Source organism: Dromiciops gliroides, chromosome 3 (assembly GCF_019393635.1).
Source record: "Dromiciops gliroides isolate mDroGli1 chromosome 3, mDroGli1.pri, whole genome shotgun sequence".
Lineage (NCBI taxonomy): Eukaryota > Metazoa > Chordata > Mammalia > Microbiotheria > Microbiotheriidae > Dromiciops > Dromiciops gliroides.
The window spans coordinates 10,223,833-10,246,749 of record NC_057863.1 but is presented as its reverse complement, the minus strand read 5'-3'; positions in this window follow the sequence as shown (position 1 = coordinate 10,246,749).

The following is a 22,917-nucleotide window of genomic DNA, read 5'->3' as shown; positions in this document are numbered from 1 at the left end:
AATTCTTCGGTAATTTGATTGGTCTGGTACTGAATAAGCAAACTCATTTAGGTGGTGGTGTCATTTTTATTATATTGGCACAGACTCCCCCTCTATGAGCAATTCATGTTTCTCCAGTTCGTTGGGTTTTTCCTTATTTCTGTAAAGAGAGTTTTGTGGTTGCATTCACATAATTCCTGTGTGTGTTTTGTAGATATGTTCCCAAATATTTTACACATTCTCAAGTTATTTTGAATATAATTTCTCTTTCTATCTCTTCCTTCTGGCTTTTGTTGGTAATATACAGAAATGTTGATGGTTTATATGGTTTTGCTTGATATCTTTCAACTTTGCCGAAATTATTAATTCTTTCAATTAACTTTTAGTTGACTCTCTAGAGTCCTCTAAGCACACCATTACATTATCTGCAAAAATAAGTTTTGTTTTCTCTTCATCCAAATTTATTTCCCTTGTTTCTTTTTCTTGTCTTATTATTATAGCTAACATTTTTAGTGCTGTGTTAAATAGCAGTGACCTATTGGAAATTATGAGTACAAAAATATTCTCTTGGTCTCCCTACTAGAAGGAAATGTAGGGAGCTGAAGAAATGCCAATAAGATTATAGATTCAGAGCTGGAAAGGACCTTGGTGTTCAACTAAGTCCAACTCCCTCTTTTACAGATAAGTAAAGTGAAGTAAATTAACTTGCCCATTGTCACATAGGGAGGAATAGAAAAAAACAACCAGGAGATGAAACTAGGTCCAATGACTCCAAAGTTAGTCTGAATGCTGTGGTACCATGTTACCTCTCCCTTCTAGGATGACTAAACAATTGCTTGGGAAAAATGAAAGAAGTCTTGAGAAGGAAGGCAAAGAAGGCAAAGACTTCAAGAAAGCAAAGGATAATCCCTATTAGTGTCAGTATGTTGAAATGGTGAAAAACTCCACTAAGAGAAGGAAGAGAAGTTGGAGCACAGTCCCATTGGAGTTGAGTGAGAGGCTTGTCTGTTCTCTTAGAAGATGGAACCCTGACTTTTGAGATGGAGGCTGCATCTTGTGTTCTATGGAGCGACAATGTAGAGGATGCCATGAAAAGGACTGACCTACCTTGAAAAGAAAAAGAGTTGCATCTGAACAATGAGAATGAGTGTAGGTAACTAAGGACAATATGGAATTGTGGCCCAATCCTATGAGAATAATGTTGGGGAGGCCAAAGTCCTATATAAACTGGGTCCCTAATGCTAATGAGGACAAAAAGGGCTTTTGTAGCTTTTACTATACCAAGAGCAAGGCCAAGCTAGCAATAGGATGGTGACTTTTGGTGGGTTGGACAATGGACATGGTAGAGTGGGAGAAGGCAGAATCATCCAACTTCATTCTGGTCCTCTTTTACCTTCCAAGGAGAAGGGTTTTCAAAATGGAATGGTAAAACACAAAGGAATTATCAATTAGTCAATCAATAAACACATCAAGGGTATCCTTTGTGCAAAGTACTCTACTAGGGGCTGGATGTATGAATAGAGAGGTGAGACAGTCCTTGTCCTGAAGTAGTTTATATTCTACCATAACAATATCAAGACCTAATTATTGACTATTAAGTATTGTGTCTTAGTTACTGAGACCTAATGAGGAGAGGACAATTGAACACTAAGCTACCTTCAATGAGTTCAATAAAAAGAATGGCTAATGGGCCTTATAGCTCTCCTTCCATCTTACAGATGTGTGGCAATCTGTGCCAGCAGAGACAAGACTCCTACAAGTTGGATTGTGGACCTTTGAAGTACTTAAATATTCTCAAGCTACTTTTGGGGGCTCAACTTTCTCTTACGGGATTGGTTGATCTTATCCTAGAAGTCTTTCTTCTTCCTTCTCATAATAGACTATTGCCATAAAAGTATGAAGGGTAAATGGTGTGTAGTTTGTACTCCCCAGAATTTTATTTAAATGATCCAAAACACCCTTCAATGCCAGTATTCTTCAGGTGATGATGCCAGGCTTTGAGTCCTTAAATGATCCACTGTCTGAACGGCTAGACTTGAGACTCTCTCAAAGGATGATGGGTTGGTTGAAGAGCAGGGCACAGCTGGGCTGGAGAAGAAAAGACTTGGGTAGGGTGGGGGAGGGGGCATGATAGCTAGCTCTCTTAATGCATTTGGGTGAAGGTTACAAAGGTTGGCAAATTTGGGCTTGATTTTGGGAAAAACAATGAAGAATTACACAGGAAAAGGGAGAGAAGTTCACGAGAGACACAGACAACTGGTAAAAGAGTTTGCTGCAAGAGTGAGATTTAACCAATGGACAGCATGCAAGCTCCATTCGTGTCTGTTCAAGGCTAATGATCAGGAGCAGGGGGTCTTAATATCATGTGATGATTGAAAATCTCCAAGAGACAGAGTTTCTGGGTAAATTAAAATCAATTTAATTGAGTACGTCTAGAAAGCAGTCAACAAAACAGCCTCATTGTCCCTGCAGTAACCAAGGAGAGCAAGCCTGTCCTACCTCCAATTATTTATAAAGTCTTTTGAAAAGGATTGCACCTGAGGGTGAAAATCAACTCTGGTTAACAAGTAATGAGAGAGAATGAATATTATGAGCAGTGGGCTATATTGCAACATGGTTCTTGGGGTATGTGATACTGATCACCTCAATCTTGGTTGATCTTGAGATATATTGATTTCCATATGACCCATCTGAGAATCCCCATTCCCCCAGATCTGTCTGAGTAAATACAATGAGCAGAAAATCACCCATTTGCCTCAACTTAGATTTTTTTTTTACTATTTTGATTAGACCTTAACCTGGGTAAGTCTTTGACCAGGATTTCCTACACTGGCTGATTTCTGGATGAGGAAGGAGATAAGGGGAAAACCTTTGGTCCTAATTCAATAATTATTTGTTAATATATGAAAGAAATTATCATTTCTGGCAATTGCTTGTGTCTCAGAGCCATGGACAGCAGTCTAGTGAAGCTTATGGCTTCTTCTCAGAGGAACCTTTCAGGATGCATCATGTGGGATCACAAAGGAAACCAATCATGTGCAAATACAGTTATTAGAATGGGTGGGAGCAGTAATACAGATGAGGACAATGCCTGGCACAGAGGAAGTGCTTCATAAGTGCCTTTTCATTCACTGAAGTATCAGAATACGTAGAATTAGGTGACTGCGTGGCCCAGTGCATAGAGTAGCAGGCCTAGAATCAGGAAGAATAGAGTTCAGATCTGGTTACCTGTCCATGCCTGTTCTCTGTGACTTCTCTCATCCTTACTAAATCTTTCAGCAAGGCGTGCAGCCAATGGGCTGGAGGCCTTCCTGACTTTTTCCTGATTGTGTGAGGATCCCAGTGGATCCCTGGGGCCCTCTACCTGTGAGCCCCAGCTCTTGCCACATTCAACAAAGTAATTGGACATACATTTATCAAGTGCCTACTCTGTTTGAGGCACTGGTCTAGACACAAGGGAATTCAAAGGCAAAACCTGAATAGTCTATAGATTTATGTTGTAGGATCTGAAGACAAAGGAGTAACCCTGTGTATGGGAGTAAAATCTTTTGGCAGCCATTTTATTGTTTTTTTTTTTTAAGTGAGGCAATTGGGGCCAAGTGACTTGCCCAGGGTCACACAACTAGTAAGTGTTAAGTGTCTGAGGCCGGATTTAAACTCAGGTACTCCTGACTCCAGGACCGGTGCTCTATCCGCTGCACCACCTAGCTGCCCCTTGGCAGCCATTTTAAGTTTAAATCCTCTCTCCTCCAGGGATTGAGGTGGTGATATAGGGGAGAGTGCTTCTCTAGTTGGAGGAATGGCTTACCCTTCTGTTTCTTGCCAAATATTCTCAGTAAATTTCTCTTTTGTGAAAACTAGAGAGAGAGAGGGAAGGAGGGTGGAGACAGAGATGGAGATAGAGAAATACAGAAGGAAGGAGGGAGAGACAGACAGAGAGGCAGACAATACAATGATGCATTCATGGATCAACAGAAGCAAGAAGTCTCCACGGAAAGCAGATTAGTTATATAAGCCTGTCCTACTTTTCCAGGAGGGAATCCCTTCTGTATAGACCTTGATGGTCCAGTGAGCTTGAATTCATTTAGGATACACACTGTGGAGGAGATTCTAATGGGGCTGAGCTATAAGGAGGAGGAGGAGGAAGGTAATTAGCTTGAATTTGAACAAGGTCATCACTGGAAGACATTCAACCACCCCAAGTGGAATTGTGACCAGAAAGCCCTCATCAGCAGGGCCCAATCTCTCAATAATGCCAGCTCAGGGTGGTCTCTCATCATCTGTAAAGGTGGTGCTGGATTCCTTTCCCCTTTCTGTCCTTGGCTATTCCCTAGAGCAAATCTTAGCCAATTAGCAGAGCTCATGGGAACAGCCTTTGTTCAGAATGGTGTCTCCATGTTACCATCGGTCCTTCTGTTTTTGCCGCTGAGAACAAACATGGCCCACACTGCGCTTCCGACTCTGCCGCTGGCTTTCTCTGTGGTCTCAGAACAGCTCATTAATGGTATCTGAAGAAAATGGGGCACTGCTCAGGCTCCTTCTGAGCACAGCTTGTGCTTTCAGTAGTAGTGAGGGCTGACCACCAAGAACTCCTTTCTGTCGGTGCAAAATCTCCAGGATCCTGGGCACTGAATGTTTCAGGAAGAGGAACTTGGTAGAAGCAGAGAGCTCTCTGGTTAGCCTGTAAGTACTTTAATTAAGTCCCAGACAACCACTCTGCTGCCAAGAAGGCTTCTTTTGTTTGCAGACATGACCCTACAGAATTCATATTGTCCCTTAGCCTGCCACCAACAGCAAGAAGTCAGTTGGATAAAGTGAAGAATGACCAATGATTGATTTCCCAGTTAGGACAATATACATACATATATATGTTTATGTATATATACACATACATTTGTGTATATATACATATATATATACACATACATATATGTAATATGGAGGATATGTGTACATGTACATGCAGATATCTCTGGGTTTAAATATGAAATGTATATATACAATAGTTATAATATATAGGTGTAACATATCATATATAAGTAAATATATTGTACATCTATAATAAGAAAATTATAAATATATACTATAAAATATATAAGTATATAATAAATAGAATACAATGGGTATAATATATAGATGTATGATAAAATACACAATAAACACAATAAACAAAATGGATGAATGAACAAATGAGTGAATAAACAAACAAATAGATGAATGAATGGGCAGATAAACTGATAAATAAATAAACAATCAAACAGATAGATTGATAGATAGATAGAAAAATAGATAAATGTGAGATTAGTTAGCTAGCTAGATTGTTTATCAGCAGCAGCACTAGGATCAGCCTTGGTTCCGGGATGTTCCCCTGAGAGAGGCACATGTTAATAGGACAGTGGTTAAGTGGAAAGGAGATGATGGAGTGCCAGGAAGAACATCTTTTGCTTTTCTTGAGATCCCCAGTACTTATCACAGTGCTTGGCACAAAGTAAGTGCTTCATGAATGATAGCTGACTTTCCTAGGGGAGACAACACAGCTAGCCACAAGCCCACGAGATCCATCAGATCCATGCGATCCATGCAGGGTAAAATGTCACCGGGGAAAGCCAAGACCTTTCATTGAAGGCAGCCCAGGACTATCTTCTTGCAGGCAGGGTTTTAGCTGATATCTGAGGGAAGCTGGGAGCAGCAGGGCTGCGAGGCTGCAGGTAAGACAGGTTGGGCAGTTTCCAAGCCCTGCAGTTGGATTCCTGGGTAGAAGCTTTGTAGAAGATTTTACTTTAACCCCCTCCCCCTTTGTCCTTTCTTCTACCACAGTAATGCATAAGACTTGTGGTCTGGAGCCTGTGGTGCAATTTGAAGGGGGGAGGTGGAGCTGACCAAGGGGACCTCTGGGGTCCAAGGCCACAAGCCAAGAAGGACAGAACATGAAGCCGTTGCTGCATCAGGTCTGAGAAATGTTTTCCTATGGAGGGTCTGGTAAAAGCAGCAACACAAGCTGATGTTTACATAATGTTTTAAGTGACCTCTCCATAGGGCCATTGCTCTTCGAAGTCCCAGGGATGGCACATGGCATCTTCTTTGATCCTTACCACAAAGCTCTGAGGCAGCTCCTAGTATAATGCCCACTTTGCAAACAAGGAAGCCCAGGCTCAGAAGGGTGGGTCACCCAGACACTAAGTGACAGGGGCAGGATTTAGACCCAGATTTCTCCATATTTAGCTCCCATTCTCCACTGTGCCAATTCCAGGCCAAGGGCTGAGGTTCCAAGCAGAAACAAACTGCACCCTGGGAAGCCGAGGGGTCCTCACTGAGGGAGAGCTGTGTCCTCCCCAGAGGTAGCTCATGCTAGTGCTAAGCTTGTGAAAAGCTCTGTGGGCTATGTAAAGAAATTGGTTTGGGGAACTCCCAAGTGAGGGAACTCAATCTATCAGAGAAAGGTGGCACCTTCCCAGCCAACCTATAGTCTCTGAGAACCATTGCCTATACAGCCTGATCCTGAAGCCCCCAGTGTCCTAGACACCTTCCTCTGGACATGCCCAAACTTGTCCATGCCCTTCCTCCAATGTGGCACCCATCCATGAAAGCAATATGGCTGATGAGGCTTGACTAAGGTGGAGTAGAGCTCATTTTCCTGGCCAGCTCCTTGGGTTTGAAACTAGAAATTCAGTTTTGGGGCTAACATTTGCACCTGGAGAAGTTGTTTTCTCCCTTCCTTGTAGCTGGATTTGCTCATTTTCATGCCTGTCACTTTAGGTCTTTGGTTTCTGAGCAGGATTTAAACCACAGTTGAGGGGCTACATATTGTCAAGACCCATTAGTAATCACTTTGGCTTGGTTTTGCCTCATTGCTTCCAGCCTCCTATGCTTGGGAGCAGGGAGGCAGATGTGGTGGCTAATTCTGGCCCTGAGGAAGGTGCTGGCATTTCACACAAGAGCAAAGATGCTTAGAATCCATCTCTTTGCCCCCCCCACAAAGGGCATTGGTCTTATTAGGGTGAGTGGGAACACCTGAGAGAATCAGAGGATGAGAGGCTTTTGAGGCTAAACCTTTCATTCTGCAGAAGAGACTGATGTCCAGAGAGTGGGTGACTTGCCCGAAGTAAAAAAGCTAGTGTCAGAGTCTGGATTTGAATTCAAGTCATTGGGTCATAGGTTCATAGCTTTAGAAGGGATCCATTCTCATTTTACATATGAAGAAACCAAGGTCCAGAGGGGTGACTTGGCCAAGGCCAAATGTAGTAAGGGGTAAAGCCAAGCTCCAACATATTTTCCACTGCACTAAGCTGCTGGGCAGACTCTTAATTATTCTTCTGTTGATAGAAAAAAACAAACCCCAAACTGAGTTACCAAAAGATGAAGTGAATTTCTCAAGGTCGCCCAATGTGAGAGCTCCAGTTTCCTGATTCCAAGGCCGAGGGAGGGCCGGCTTCTATTTTCTTTGTTTGGCTCTTAATTGGATTTCATTTGTAAGTTCGTATTCACTGGTGCTTAGTACTTAAAATCCTTTTGACTCTTGAACAAAATGAGCAGAGGAGAATGGAAAGTAGCCTGGCAAAGAAGCCACATTACCACTTGCTCAGTGAATTGGAGACTGGCATGAACTCTGGAGATGGAGATCAGTTGGAAGGGGCAGGAGCTCATTTTCCCAGGCAGTAGCCCACCCATCATGGCTCTAGTCGGCCTTGTCCCAGGCCAGTGGGGCTGGCCAGCTTTTCTTCTTTTTCACTGCTCCAGATGGTGTCCGCTCAAAGGGGTAAGGACCAATAGTGCCCACTCTCCTTGGGGCCTGCCCCGCCTGCCCTACCCACTCAACCTGGCAATAGCACCATGGGAGGAAGGCCAGTGATTGCTAACAGAGAGCCAGCCCCTGGCCCAGGAGACCCTGCCATTTATCACCCCCTTTTCTTCAGGCAGTTGGCATTTTTAGTGTACTCTAGATCATCCAGATTTTTACTTGGATGTGGAAAAAAAAGAACTTCCAATTAAATTTGATATTACTCATTTTTCTCCCCCATCACTTACGTATAAAACCTTGTCTGTTAAATGTGGCCATGAAGTTATGAGCTATTGCTGGAATGAGAGTCTCTTTAGAAGTTCAGAGAGACAGATGGGCCTCTAGTGATGATGGTTTTAGACCTTCGTGAAAAAGGAACAAAATCTCCATGTCTTTGTATAGGCTGTCTCCCATGCCTAGAACCCTCCCCCTCCATGCCTCCTCTTCTTGCAATTCCAAGGTCCCTACAGGGCTCAGCTCTAGCCCTGCTTCCTACAAGTGGCCTTTCCTAGCTCCTTCACTTTTTCATTCTCTATCCCCCTAAATCATACACATATATGTGTATGTATATATGTACATATGTATATGTGTATATATTTGTGTGTGTGCTGTTGTGCCCTCTCTCCCCCACCTCAGTGGGGACAAATTCCTTTAGCGTGGAGGCTGAGCTTTGGTTTTGAGTCCCTCGTGTCTGGCACATAGTAGGTATTTATTGAACTGAGTTGACTCCAGGCTCTGAGCAGAGGCACTGCTGATCCCCATGGACATGACATAGATCTCATTAAAATCAGTTTTGTTTCTACAGAGCTTCCAGTACTGAGTCCTGTACACTGAAGGCATCGAAGGCTCAAGAATACAGGACCTTGGGTAAGTCACAAATTTCTTGGGTCTCTTTTTCCCCATCTGCAATATGGGGATAATAATGGGTGTACTATATCCCTCATGAGGTATTTGAGGAAAGTAACTTTTTAAATGCAAAGTGTTATGGAGAATGAAGGGCATTATCATTGACCTTCTTGCCTTTCCTCACACATGTTAACTAGGAGTTTCAGTGGATAGAGCATTGGCTCTAAAGTCAAGAGGACCTGAGTTCAAATCTCACCGAAGATACTCACAAGCTGTGTGATCCTGGGCAAGTCACTTAACCTCAATTGCCTTAAACATCTGGGGTCAACTCCATTTTGTCCTGATATAGATTTTGCTACCGGACCCAGATGGCTCTGAAGGAGACAGTGAGGTTGGTGACCTTTCACAGCCCTCCCTCCCTCACTTGAATCCAATGCACTGCAAGTCATAACATCACCCCAATGTCACGGTCCTCTTCAAAGTGAAGGACAAACAACAACAACAACAACACATGCTGACTCAAGGCTAGGACCCTTTCCACCCTTCCCACCTCCATCTCTTAGCATTCCTACTCTCCTTCAAACCTCAACTCAAGTACCAACTTCTACATGATGCTGAACTCCCTAACTTCTGGTTCCTTCCTCCAAAATGATCTAAAAGTATTTTATATAGACTATATTTTATTTTATTTCTATTTTCTTTATACGTATGTCTTATTGTATTACATTACATAATATCAAATCTTATATAATATTATACACTATATAATATTACATTGTATCATATCATATATCATCATATATCATATCACATACCATATCATATATTGTCTCATCTCACCTCATCATATATCACATTGTATCATGGCGTATGCTATTATTGTATTACATTATATTATATTTACACGCTATCTCCCCTGTGGATGGTAAGCCCCTGGAGGACAAGAGCTATTTCACCTTTATCTCTGCTTCCCCAGTCTCCAGCATGTTGCTTGGCACACGTTAGGCATTTACTAAATGCTTATTAATTGATTGATAAAGGTTGGCTCAATGCTGCTAAATTGGTTTCTCGCTTTCAGGCCTCCGTTCCGGTGTTCTTATTTTTTACATCCTGTGTGGGAATCATTTCTCAGCCCAGTTCCATGTCAGCGAAGTTCTGACATTCATTTATAAACCTCAGAAGCATTCATAGGGCTAGAAAATGAAGCCCACGATGAATCCATTTTCGTGTGACATGGTTTCTCAGCAAAAACAAGATGAGCAAGGAACCCAACCTCCGCCCCCGCCCCCCAATAGCTGAATATGTTTCCATCCATTTGACACTTGTCAGACAGCGGCCAGAATTGCACTAGACAGAGCGTTTCGTGTTCTGACACCGCCTGGGGGAGAGGAGCGAGGGGAGAGATGATGGATCATCGGCAGAGCCTCGAGCAAGATTCATCACCTGTAATCTCCAGCCTCGGCGCCTCTAGAGCGTGTCGTGGCCAATGGTTTTCATTCTGCATCGGGAAGCCTCACGGATCGCTCCCCCGAGACATGACATATAGCGCTTTTAGTAATTAAATGGACTCGGGGGAGCAGTTGGCCCCCTCCTCTTTTAGAAGAGGTTGGAAACCATCTGAACAAGTGTGTTTTGGTGACACAAAAATAAGCATTCTCACTTTGAGTTGTAGAAGCTTCAGGGAAGGCGAGAGGAAGGTGCTGAGATTCTCTCACTTGTCAACAAACCCAAAGAAAGCAGCCTTAGGCTTCACCTAGGAAAGTGCGTTTGCCCTGAGCTGGGGCAGGGATAAATCAATAATAGCACAGACAGGGCAAGGAAAACTCATCCACCAACTGCTTCCAGGCTGAACGCATCACCAGGTATCCTGTGATGTCAGGGAGGCTAAGCGCGAGCGCTGGAGACCTTTCCGAAGAGAGGAGACATATCCCCCGGCAGCCTGGTCAGGCTTTCTGTCCCGCCACAGGCTTTCTCGCCCCTTTGCTCCACGGGTCAGTGTTTCCATTGACGTCAAGCCAAGTCACGCACATGCGTCACCTGCAGGCTAGACTCTCCTGCGCCCGGGCTGTGGAACAGAACAATAATGAGTTAGAGCTGGACCATCACACAAAACCCTGCGTGGACATTCCCTCATGTCTTGGCGGCTTCTGTCCTCCCTGGGGTTCATTGTGCTGCCCAGTTAAGAACACTGTGACTTAGTGTCTCCTGGATTTCATCCTCCTGAGTGCCGGGTGTTTGCTGATTCCTGGTCAGCACTGCTGTGACTCCTTGGCCAATCAAGGGGAGCTCAACCGTCCCCCTGCCCCTGTCTCTCTGCCACATATGTACACACATACACACATCGAGCACACGTACCCCACCTCTCACATACGCATCCAACATACACATCATACCTCATACACACGAACACACATGTGCCACACCCTTTTATTGCATTGTAGCAGAATGTTACATCCACAAGGGGACTATACATTGTCAGTCTGGACAAGATCATTTTATAGATAAGGAAGTTGAGTCCAAGAGAGAAGTGACTTGTTCAAGGACATATAACTAGCTAGTCAGTGCCAGGAACAAAACTTGAATGGGGATCTCCTGACTCTAGGCTCCAAGGCCCTTTTCATATGGCCAATCTACACCTGTTAGGAAGGTGGGAGGGAGCAGCACCCTAACTTATTGATGATCTCCATGCCTTTGAGCTTTCTGGATGCTCCTTAGATTGAGGAAACAAGCAAAGGACATCTAGATATTTTAGGGTGGTCTGAAAACTTCTGCCCTAGATGGATGGTGTCCTGATGTAGCTGAATAAAGGTGCAAGGATTCTGAGGAATCATGGAAAAGGGAAGAAGTGTTGAGAAGACTGTCAATAGGCAAATGTATTAATATTTAAAAAAGAAAAAAGAAAAAGTAGCTCTTGGATACTATCGATGGAGAAACTTGATTTCAGTCCCTGGCAAAGTTCTAGAATAAATCTATAGCTGCCCCCTCACCCGCCCCGGTCTTTCTGCTCCTCGTTCAAACTATTACATTTAGTGACATAATTTTTTGGCTATGGGGAGAGTGGAGACGGGGAAGTGAGAGGGGTCCTGATCTGATTAAGGGTCAGCAGGATCACCAAAGGGGATGCTGTGCCTTGCAATCCTCTTACAGTGCCCTTGGATGGGCTAACTGAGGCTGGAAGTAGTCAGAATTGCCTGGCAGGGACCTGACATCTGGGACCAGGGAAAACATTACCCTCATGATTTCCAGTTTGCACTGGAGGTTGAGTTCCTTACCCTGGCTGCGTGGGTAAATGAAGCCCAAACTACAATGCAAATGAGCTGCAAACAAGCTGAAACAAAAATCCAGGCTTTTTTGTTTGTTTGACCTTCCAACAGTGTAGTTAATTAGCATTTTCCCCAGCCAAGGGCAGGCTTTGCAAAATGCCAGGAAATGCGCCCGCAAATCAACTTTTAAAAACAGATTTAGTCTGTGGAGAGAGAGGAGACATATTCACCATGGGCAGAGAGCCATGATGGAGTGAAGTACACTGTTGAGGGACAAAAAAAGACCTGGGAGTGCAACAGCCAAGGTGAAGAAAGAGAACATTTGGTAGCCTCCTATTTTCACAAATTATCCTTACTGACTGGATGCAAAGCTCGGTTGTTTCTATGCTACTGAAAGAGGATAAGTGCTGTCAGTATCCTTTAAATATTGGCACCCTGGGGAAAAGCCTCAACTACCCTGCCCTAGTTACAGCTCTCCCTTTCAGCTATAAATGGGTTTTTCTATGACTTCAGAAGAATCATTTAAGCAACCTCCAGCTTGGTCTTCTTGTGTGTCCAAGAGCACCAAAGTCTTATTGCACCCATTGAGAAAGGAGGACAATGTCTGTGGAGACGCTGAAGACCTTCCAGGAGGGGAGCAGACTTTCTTCTCCTTTTCTCACATAGAATATCTTGGCTGGCCAGTGGCCTTGGCATCCCTCCTGCTTGGTCCTATTCACCTGCTGCCCTAAAACCTAACCCAGATGGCATGTTGTGGCATAAGGTCATGGGGGGTCTTGCTTTATCTCCTTAGGCCCTTCCCACAGCACTGTGTGGGAGGGGGCCATCATTACCCCCATTTTACAGATAACAAAACTTAGGAGAGGGGAGGTAAGTGACTTTCCTAGGGTCACACAGCTGGGAACCAAACCCAAGTCTTGCGTGTTCCAAGACCCACCCACTGGTGCTCAGGGGATGATTTGCTTGGTGCCTGAGGACAGCCAGACTTTAGAGAATGATACCCTATTGATCAAATAAAGGTTTCAATCTTTTCTCCTTTGGGTGGCCTAAGCAGGACTTGTACTTGCTGCCCCATGCCCTACCACCCTGCAGGGAGCTACATATGCTCTGGTCCCTTGCTAAATGACAGGAAGTCAGTCAACAAGCATCTAGTAAGCTCCTCCTCTGTGTGAGGTAGATGCTAAACACAAGGGATGGTGGATCAAAAACCAGTCCTCATTCCTGGGAGCTCATGGTCCAATGGGCTCCATGATACCGGTGATTGGGAGTGGGTGACACTAAAGATGACTGGTGGCTGGAAAGGAAGGGAACCTCTTAGTGAACTTTAAAAGGAGAGGACAAAAATCTTTAGATCTCTCTGCTTTTATCCCTGAATCTTTGTCTCTGTCTATCTGTCTCTAATTATTTCTGATTACTAGGGTAGCTAGGTGGATAGAGTGCCAGCCCTGGAGTCAGAAGGATCTGAGTTCAAATCTGGACTTAGACACTTACTAGCTGTGTGACCCTGGGAAGGTCACTTTACCCTGTTGACCTCAGTTTCCTCATCTGTAAAATGAGCTGGAGAAGGAAATGGCAAACTATTGTAGTATCTTTGCCAAAAAAACATCAAATGGGATTGTGGAGAATTGGACATGAAGCTACTGAACAACAAAATCTCAGTCTCTCTCTCTTTATCTCTCTCTCTCTCTCTCTCTCTCTCTCTCTCTCTCTCTCTCTCTTTCTCTTTCTCTTTCTCTTTCTCTTGGTACTTCAGACTCCAAGATTGATGGCTCCCACCCTAACTGGGTCCCTGCCCAGGGAATCACAGCATGTTATTCTGTTCTGCCTTTCATAGGAGGGGAGGAGCAAGGAGTAGTCTGGCAGGGCTGGGGTGAAACCACAGACTTCCAGAAAAGCTGCTCTGGGAGGAATGCTGCATAGATCAGGAAAGAGCGGGGTCTGGAGGCGGAGGGGGCATTGGCTAGGGATCACACCCCAACTTTACCCACGGGACAGGTTAGGATGGACAAGCCCGTTAGGACTGAAGACTATGGGACTACAGAAGGCTCATGCTGGAAAGGAAGTTAGAACCCATCTAATCCTAATCCTTCCACTTTCAAATGGGGAACCTGAGGGCCTGAGACATGGAATGATGCGGAAGAGCTTCCTGCTCACTGGCCACAAGGCTAGCATGCAGAGCAAGCTCTTTGGCCTCTGGGCTGCTGCTCTCACCTTCATATGACACTGCCTCAGTTTCCCCTCTTAGATGACCCAAGTCTACTTTGCACATATCTTATTTGGAACCAACTATTTACATGTTGTCCCTAGCATCAGAATGTAAGTTCTCTGAGGGCAGGGACCACTTTGGCTTTTCTTTGCATTCTTAGTACTAAGCACAATGGTAGCAGGTAAGAGGGCTTAGTCAATGCTTGCCTTCTTCCCATTTCTCTGAAGCACTGGGGGCAAGATCAGGGTGGGCAGGTGACTGGGAGTGTTCTGGCCCTCAGGCCTGGATGCTCTCATCTCTATCCCAGGCCAAAGGGCATCTGCATCTATTTCGTATGTGACTACATGGACTGCAATGCTTGTGAACAAGAAATTTTCTAGTTAAAATTTAATTACTGCTACCCTTTGGGCTGTATTCTTTGTTTTCCTCATCTCTGCTATTTCTCACTTACCCACTATAACTGACCCAGATCCCCCACAAGTGGGGTGGATCTGAAGGAATAACAGTGATGCAGGCCAGATTTCTCTTTGGAGCCTGCTCCTTCCCTCAGTGCCCACATTTAGTAATCCTTCCCAGTCTTGGTGCCTCAGTGCCCTCAAGGTGTCTCCCCACTGGTGCCCTGCACTATATCCATCCTCATCTCCTCCCACCCCTCTAGAGTCTTAGCTTTGCCCCTGGGCTGTGGGCCTCTGCTAGGGGAACCTTCCCTTTCTCTTGGTCAGAATGGGTTTCCATGGCACTGGGCTGCCGTTTCCACACTAATACTGCAGTGTGAGTGTCTCCTCTCTCCCATTTCCAGCTTCCCTTTAGGTGTTGTCTTCCCCCATTAGAATCAGGGGCTCCCTGTGGTCAGTCAGCATCAGAGTTGAGATCTTTCTGTGTGCAGGATACTTGGCTAAGTCCTAATGGGTGAAGGTAACACATGAAAAGGCAGCTGAGAAGGGGGAGGGAGTTCCCTTGCATGGTAAAGAATCCAGAGGTTCAGGAGTGGGACACAGGGAGCAGTGAAGTAGCGAACATGTCTGGCCTTGGGGATCTTCCTTAAAGTGGAGGTTCCTGGAGGAAATGACCAATCTGAGGAAGGGGCCACAGGGACAGAGGAATCTTCTAGGGTGAAAATGCTGCCCAAAAATGGTGGAGAAAGAAGACTCAAGAGTCAATAGAAGGGTCCAAGAACGAAGGAGGAGTAGAACTGACTTGTTTGCTTTTATCTCTAGTAACTGGCATATGGTCATTGTTTAATTAATGCTTTATCTATTTATCCACACAACCATCTAGTCTTCTATCTATCATGTCTCTATCCACCCGCCTACTGATCTATTTACCTATCTAGTCTCCATCCATCCATTCATCCATCCATCCATCCATCTATCCATCCATCCATTCATCCATCCATTGATCTATCCATCCATCCATCCATCTATCCATCTATCCGTCTATCCATCCATCCATCCATCTATCATCTATCTATTAATGATATTGGATGAGGTGACTCAAGTCTTTTCAACACCAAACCCTACATCTTTTTTTTTTTTTTCAGGGCAATGGGGGTTAAGTGACTTGCCCAGGGTCACACAGCTAGTAAGTGTCAAGTGTCTGAGGCCAGATTTGAACTCAGGTACTCCTGAATCCAGGGCCAGTACATTATCCACTGCGCCACCTAGCTGCCCCACCCTACATCTTTATATTGAGGACAGACTAGTCAGTCCACCCACCCCTAAAGTCATTTCCCTGGGTCATAGGAAGAAGAAATTCTGGGCCCAGCAGAGATGATATTGTAGGGAGAGAGATCCCTACTGAAATCTCTATTTAGGTCAGACAAGTAATTATTTAGCCTCAAATCTGGCCTAAGATACAATGGAAGAGTTGGGGCAGCTAGGTGGTGCAGTGGATAGAGCACTGGCCCTGGATTCAGGAGTACCTGAGTTCAAATCCGGCCTCAGATACTCAGACACTTAACACTTACTAGCTGTGTGACCTTAGGCAAGTCACTTAACCCCAATTGCCTCACTAAAAAAAAGATACAATGGAAGACTATCTATTACTGAGGACATAGCTGAGTCTTATTCACCTTTTTTTCCTCTTAGGGAGAGCCTTGAACATGGTAGGAGATGAAGAAATGAATGAATCAATTAGTGTCAGACACTATGCTAAGCTCTGGAGATAAAAAACAAAATAAAACAACAAACCAAAGACAGTCTCTACTCTCAAGGGACTTATGTACTAGTAAGGAGACAACACTCTCCATCAATAGGTACATATAAGAGTCAGCCAGAGCTTATACCTCATGGGGATAGGCTCTAATAGCTGGAGTTGGGAGTGGGATGGGCAAAGCTTTTTTGCAGGAAGCGGTGTTAGAACCAAATAGGGGAGGAATTCTCTTCACTTCAAGAATCATTTCTTCAGTAAATACATGGCATGGCATCTGATCCCCAAGTACATGCCAAACACTGTTAGATGACTGGGAAACAAAGACAAAACAAAACTTTTGTCAAATATCTGACATTCTTTTGGAAAGTTGCATCAGGGACCCAGAAGAATGACTTTCTAATGTAACAGGTAGGAACCCCCAGTGATGAAAAACCCACCAAGCACAGCTGAGCCTGGACAGCCACCAATTTATCTGGGATCATAGCTGGGTACCCAATACCAGGAGTAAGAAGCAAAGAAGAAGTATTTGGTAAAAAACTCTCTTAAGTCCTGAGCTAATTCCTTAGCAATCAGAGACCTGGCCTAAGAAGGACTTTTCAAAGTGTTTTAAAAATCTGTCATTTTAATCCCCTGAAATGGAAAAAAATCCATTTTTTGGAGAAATACATTGTGAATTATCCATTCCTTTGAGCAATTGAAGCATGCAAATGGCCTTGATGGTCACCCCGAAGCTATCCCTCTAAATCCTGTCCTGCAGAGTGTACAGCAGTGATAAGGGCTGAGGGACTTCAGTCCAGGGGTTAGCAAGTATCCAGAACAGCTCTAGGCAGAGAGATCAGTGAGAGAGAGAGCTGGTGGAGAGGATGTCCTTGGATGGTATGGGGGCAAGAGACAGAGAAGAGTCATGGATGACTCAGTCTGGGATGGGAGTCATTCAAAGTGGGGCCCAAGCTAAAGAGGGACTCCCTGAGGATGGTGGGGTTCTGAAGGTGCTCTTGTTCAAAGAGAACACTGTGCTGGTCACATCTTACCAAATGTTTCTTAGGTGCCTCTCCTTTTCCTTCTATGATTTTTCAGGGCTTGTGTCATGGACTGATTTCCTGTGAGACACGCTATACTCAGAAGCAATGTGATGTTACAGAAAGATTAGGAGTCAGAGAACCTGGCCCTTACTGCCCACATGCCACTTTTCTTCCCCAGGACTCAGTTTTCTCATCTTTAAAATGAAGTGATTGGATGAGGTGAGTAATTGCTACAAATAACGTTGGCCTGACAACCCACATAGGTAAAACCAAGTGGATGAAGAGTGTCTATTGCTCAGATCAGGACACACAATTGAACAGGCAGCCTATAAAGCCACCTTCAAAAGCTCAACTCGGGTTCCAGTTCCTATGACAAGTTCTTCTGGATCTCCCCACTTGTTAGTACTCACCCCTTCCTCAAATGATCCTGTGTTCACTTCTATGTGCTGATGTTGAGTATTTCCTTCCCACGTACTAAGATGTAACCTCCTTGATATCAGGGACCATATGAGTTATTGGTTTTGTATCACCAGTGCCCAACACAGTGCTTTCCACAAAGTAGACAATAAATGCTTGCAAAAGTTTAGTTGAATTGATTGTGAAAGTAAACAGGGTTTTCTGCAGAAATTGGCTTTCCATATTTTCAGTAAGAGGCTCTTCAGTCTACACCATGATGCAGCTAAGCTGGACCTGGAGTCAGGTAGATCTGCATTAAAACCTGGTTTTATGCATTTACAAAGCTGTGTAACTGAGTAAGCCACTTACTGTGTCTGGAGCTCAATTTCCTCATCTATAAAATGGGGATTAATATTATAATAAGGGCATCTACCTTCTAGGGTTGTTATGAGGTTAAAATAAGGATAAAGTAAGTAAAATGCTTTATAAACCTTAAAACATCATAGAAATGTTGTTTATTGTTAATCTCATTCTTTTTTAATTGAATGTTTTGGTAGATTTTATAGAGCTAAGACATTTGGCATGCAGGTTGACAGTTATTTGTGTTCTCTCTTTTTAAATAATATTTTAATTTTATTTTTTCTGAATGACACATAAAACCAAATTTTAACATTTGTTTTTCATAATTTTTGAGTCTCCAGATTCCCTTCTTCTCTTCTCTCTCCCCTCCTTGAGAAAGCAAGCACTATATACATGTGCAGTCATGCAAAACACATTTCCATATTAGCCATGTTACAAAAGAGAAAATAGAGAACAAAAGGCCCCAAGAAAAATAAAGTTTAAAAAGTATGTTTTGACCTGCATTCAGGCTCCCAGTTTTTATTCTGGAGGTAGATAACATTTTTCATTATGAGTCCTTTGGAATTGTATTGAATCCTTGTATTTCTGAGAAGAACCAAGTCATTCACAGTTAATCATCATACATTTTTGCTGTTACTGTGTACTGTGTTCTCCTGGCTCTGCTCATTTCACTTTGTATCAGTTAATATGTCTTTAAGGTTTTTCTGAAACCAATCTACTCTACATTTCTTACAGTACAATAGTATTCCAGCACAATCTTTTTACCACAACTTGTTCAGCCATTTCCCAATTGATGGGCATCCCTTCACTTTCCAATTCTTTGTGTACATATGTTCTCTTGATTTCCCTTCTTGAACAGTCATACCACTCATGATTTCCCCCATTCCTTTGGTCTCTTCCCCTCTTATAAATATCTTATGAAATGACCTTGACTGCTTGCAAGACCTGGGTGCCACAAGGCTGGATTTCCTTAGTATATTCTTGGTCTGGTCCAACCACACTCTCCAACTTCATTTTCTTAAGTGCCTTCTCATATTCCTCCTGTGTTGCAGTAGTGACTGGGCAGACAACTTAGGATATGTGCCCTCAGGATGTGAGCTTGAGAGCCCTTTTCCTATAAGGTACGTTATATTCAGAAGAAAAGAGATAGGACTCGACTCTTCCTCTTACTACCTCTATGACCTTAGTGGAATCATTTTCCTTCCCTATGACTCAGTTTCCTTATCTGAAAAATGAAGGGATTAGACTAAATGATTTCTAGTGTACTACTTACTTCCAAATTTAGGCTCCTGTGAAATTCAGTCTCCTTCCTTCTATCATTAATGTTTTACTGGAAATCATAGGACACAAGAGCTCCTAAACTTGACACTGAAATGACTTTTGGTGGAAGAGACATCTAAGTATTGAAAAGACAAGAATACTTGAATGCATCTTTATAAAAAGAGGGACCTTAAAAATAAAGAAAAAATAAAAAGAGGGACCTGGTAGAATCCACAAAGATCTTTTGTGCATATCCTGCATTTTCTTTACTGTTTTCATGCTGTTTCTCCTCAGCAGAATATAAGCTCATGGAGGACAGGGATTGTTTGAATTTGTACTTTGTATCCCTAGTAGCTGGCACAGTGCTTGGCATATGGTAAGCACTTAATAAATGTTTGTTTGTGATGAAGGAGAAGATGATGATGCCATGAGTTTTCCTGTATGAACAGAAGAGATGAGAATGTCCTATCAATGCTGAGAAAGCAGTGAAGGTGAATGAATTAATCATTATCGAGAAGTTTGGGAGCCTGGAGTGAAATAGCCCTTGGATAAATCCCCAGTATGATGATGTTTTTTAATTTTTTTTTAGTGAGGCAATTGGGGTTAAGTGACTTGCCCAGGGTCACACAGCTAGTAAGTGTTAAATGTCTGAGGTCGGATTTGAACTCAGGTACTCCTGACTCCAGGGCTGGTGCTCTATCCACTGCGCCATCTAGCTGCCCCCATGATGATGTTTTTGCACAAACACCCATTGTTTTGTTCCTGCTCCATCTTTGTGGGAGGCAGGAGTTGGAGTAATTTCTTTAGGAGGCTCTATCAGCCCTGACAATGTCTTCCTAAGATTGCCATTTTGGTCTCTGTGGTTCTCCAGGTTAATTTGTTCCTGTGCCACTTATTCATAACTGTGTTGTTTTTCTGAAATGGGTTTTAGGTATATCAGGACCAGCTAAAATGGAGAGTGTTATTAACTATTCAAGAGATAACTGTGCCCAAGTGAATCATCCCTCCTCATTCCCTGATTCTGCCCGGGTGGGTTTTTTTGTTTTGTTTTGTTTTGCTTTGTCTTCAAGAATAAAAACAAAAAAGGGTCAGATCTCTAGGAAGACTGCTCTTTTCTAATGCTTAGAACATTACCCTCAGGACCGGAGGCAGCTAAGCTGCTGAGAATCAGATGCAAAATTCCCATCCCTGCTCCCTAGATATGTTCCCCTGGGATAATGATTCTCTCAAAGGTCTTTTGTACATGTTGTTCCCCATTCCCATACTTCTCTGCCTCTTGCCTCTCATCCTCCAAAGAGCAGCTTGGGCATGACCAGCTCCTCCTACTCAAAGTCTTTCCTCATCCCCCCACTTGTTTATGCTTTACCTTGGGAGATTTGGGGGGGCTAACTTTATACATACTTTATACTGACTTCAGATCATGGACTCTGAGCTGGAAGGGACTTAGAGGTGATCTGTTTCAAACCCTTCATTATAAAAATGAGGAAACTGAGATAGAGAGTTCCAGTGATGCCCCCAAGGGCCTACAAGTAGTAAGTGGCAGGGTCAGTATTCGCACCTTTGTCCTCTGATTCCAGCTCTAGCTGCATGCACCATATTGTTTTTTTGCACATGTCTCATCTCTTCCAGCAAAATATATGCTCCATAGGGAGACACCCTTTTACATTTTTGTCTCTGTATCCTCGATGACTGCCACAATGCCTCATGTAGGCACTTAAAGTCTTTAAATTTATAGCAATAGCTGGTATTTCTAAACACTCCAACCCTGTTTCTCCTGATCTCAACAGTCTTGTTATGCTTTACTTCCCTCCTAAAATTGTAAGAGCCAGCGACACTGGCCTCCTTCTTGTTCCTCACAAATGTCATTTCATCTCTCAGATCTGTATTCTTGTTGGGCCATCTCCTGGCCTGGAACTCTTTCCTTTCTTTGCCTGGTTTCCTTAAAGACCCATCTTAGATTCCATCTTCTGCATGAAGCCTTTCCTGGTCCTACCCCTGAGATTTCCTTCCCCTCTCTAATTACCTGTCATTTAGTGTGTGTCTGTGTCCATGTCTGTGTTGGTGTCTCTCTCTTTTCATAGCTTAAGATTTGTGGAATTCTATTTTTCTTTTTTTGACTCTTTTTCTTCTCTTTCTAAAGTGATGGATGGTAAGTCCCCTGAGGCCCAGACCATATGGTACTTTTCTTCTTTCCCTCAGAATATACGGCAGAATGGTGGTTAAGAGAAATGCATTTGTTGCATTAAAAAGTTTTGAAAACCACTTATTTCCATGTAACTTCCTCAGGGATAAAAAAGAAAAGAAATTCAGAGCCAGGGAGATAAGACTGGCACCTACTTCCTCCTCTTCCCTCTTCTCTTCTTCTCTTTTCTTCTCTCCTCTCCTCTCCTCTCTCCTCTCCTCTCCTCTCCTCTCCTCTCCTCTCCTCTCCTCTCCTCTCCTCTCCTCTCCTCTCCTCTCCTCTCCTCTCCTCTCCTCTCCTCTCCTCTCCCCTCCCCTCCCCTCCTTAGATTGGCACTTGCTTTCTCCTCTCCTCCCCTTTGATTACCCCCTTCCCTTCCCTTCCCTTCCCTTCCCTTCCCTTCCCTTCCCTTCCCTTCCCTTCCCTTCCCTTCCCTTCCCTTCCCTTCCCTTCCCTTCCCTTCCCTTCCCTTCCCTTCCCTTCCCTTCCCTTCCCTTCCCTTCCCTTCCCTTCCCTTCCCTTCCCTTCCCTTCCCTTCCCTTCCCTTCCCTTCCCTTCCCTTCCCTTCCCTTCCCTTCCCTTCCCTTCCCTTCCCTTCCCTTCCCTTCCCTTCCCTTCCCTTCCCTTCCCTTCCCTTCCCTTCTCTCTGTCTCTGTCTCTGTCTCTCTCTCTCTCTTTCCCTTCCCCCTCTCTTTCCCCCTCCCCTCACTCTCCCCATTCCCTCCCTCCTTTCCCTTCTCTTGTTCTTTCTTTAAAGACTAAATCCTGACAAAACAGCTCCAAACCTGCAGAGGTGGAAAGGAGATAAATTAATTTCCAACAGACAAAAGAACTGAGCACTTAGAGGGAAGGTATTCCCTTGAGGGCCCTTGATTTTACCAACTCATTTGCTCTTTCTCCCTTGGAATGGCTCAGTCCTCCCACAGTCCCTGCAGTCTGAGGCCACAGTCATTGTCTGATGAAGCTCTCCTGCCCTTCCATGTAGAAGGCCAGATAACAACTGCATCGTTTCCCAGGGAGCTTTGCTCCTCTAAGGTCTATGAGATGGAGCTCAGCTCTTCAAGCCAGACCAGGGCCCCAAGAAGTTGGTGGCTCCACTGGACTCTGGCCTGGGAAGTTTGAGGCCTAGAGCTCATCCCGAAGGGGAATCCTCATCAAAAGTGGGAGTTGAGAATGCAGCAGCAGGCCCTTCTCTGGCCATTTTGTCCAGTTCTTAGAAACGTATACACTTCATTATTTCATTTCAGTTATTACATGTTTCTTATGTGTCGGGCAGGAGGCATCTGTGCGGTTAGAGAGCTGCCTTCAGAGTCAAGAGGATCTGGGTTCAAATCCTGTCTCTGAGGACCAGAGGTTTTAAAACCTTGGTCTGTCATTCTCTGAGACTGTATGAAGATTCGTATTGACAGCTGCCAATGAAGTCACAGGTTTGATCTGGGAGATGGAGACAAAACCAAAACTCCCATCAGCTGGTG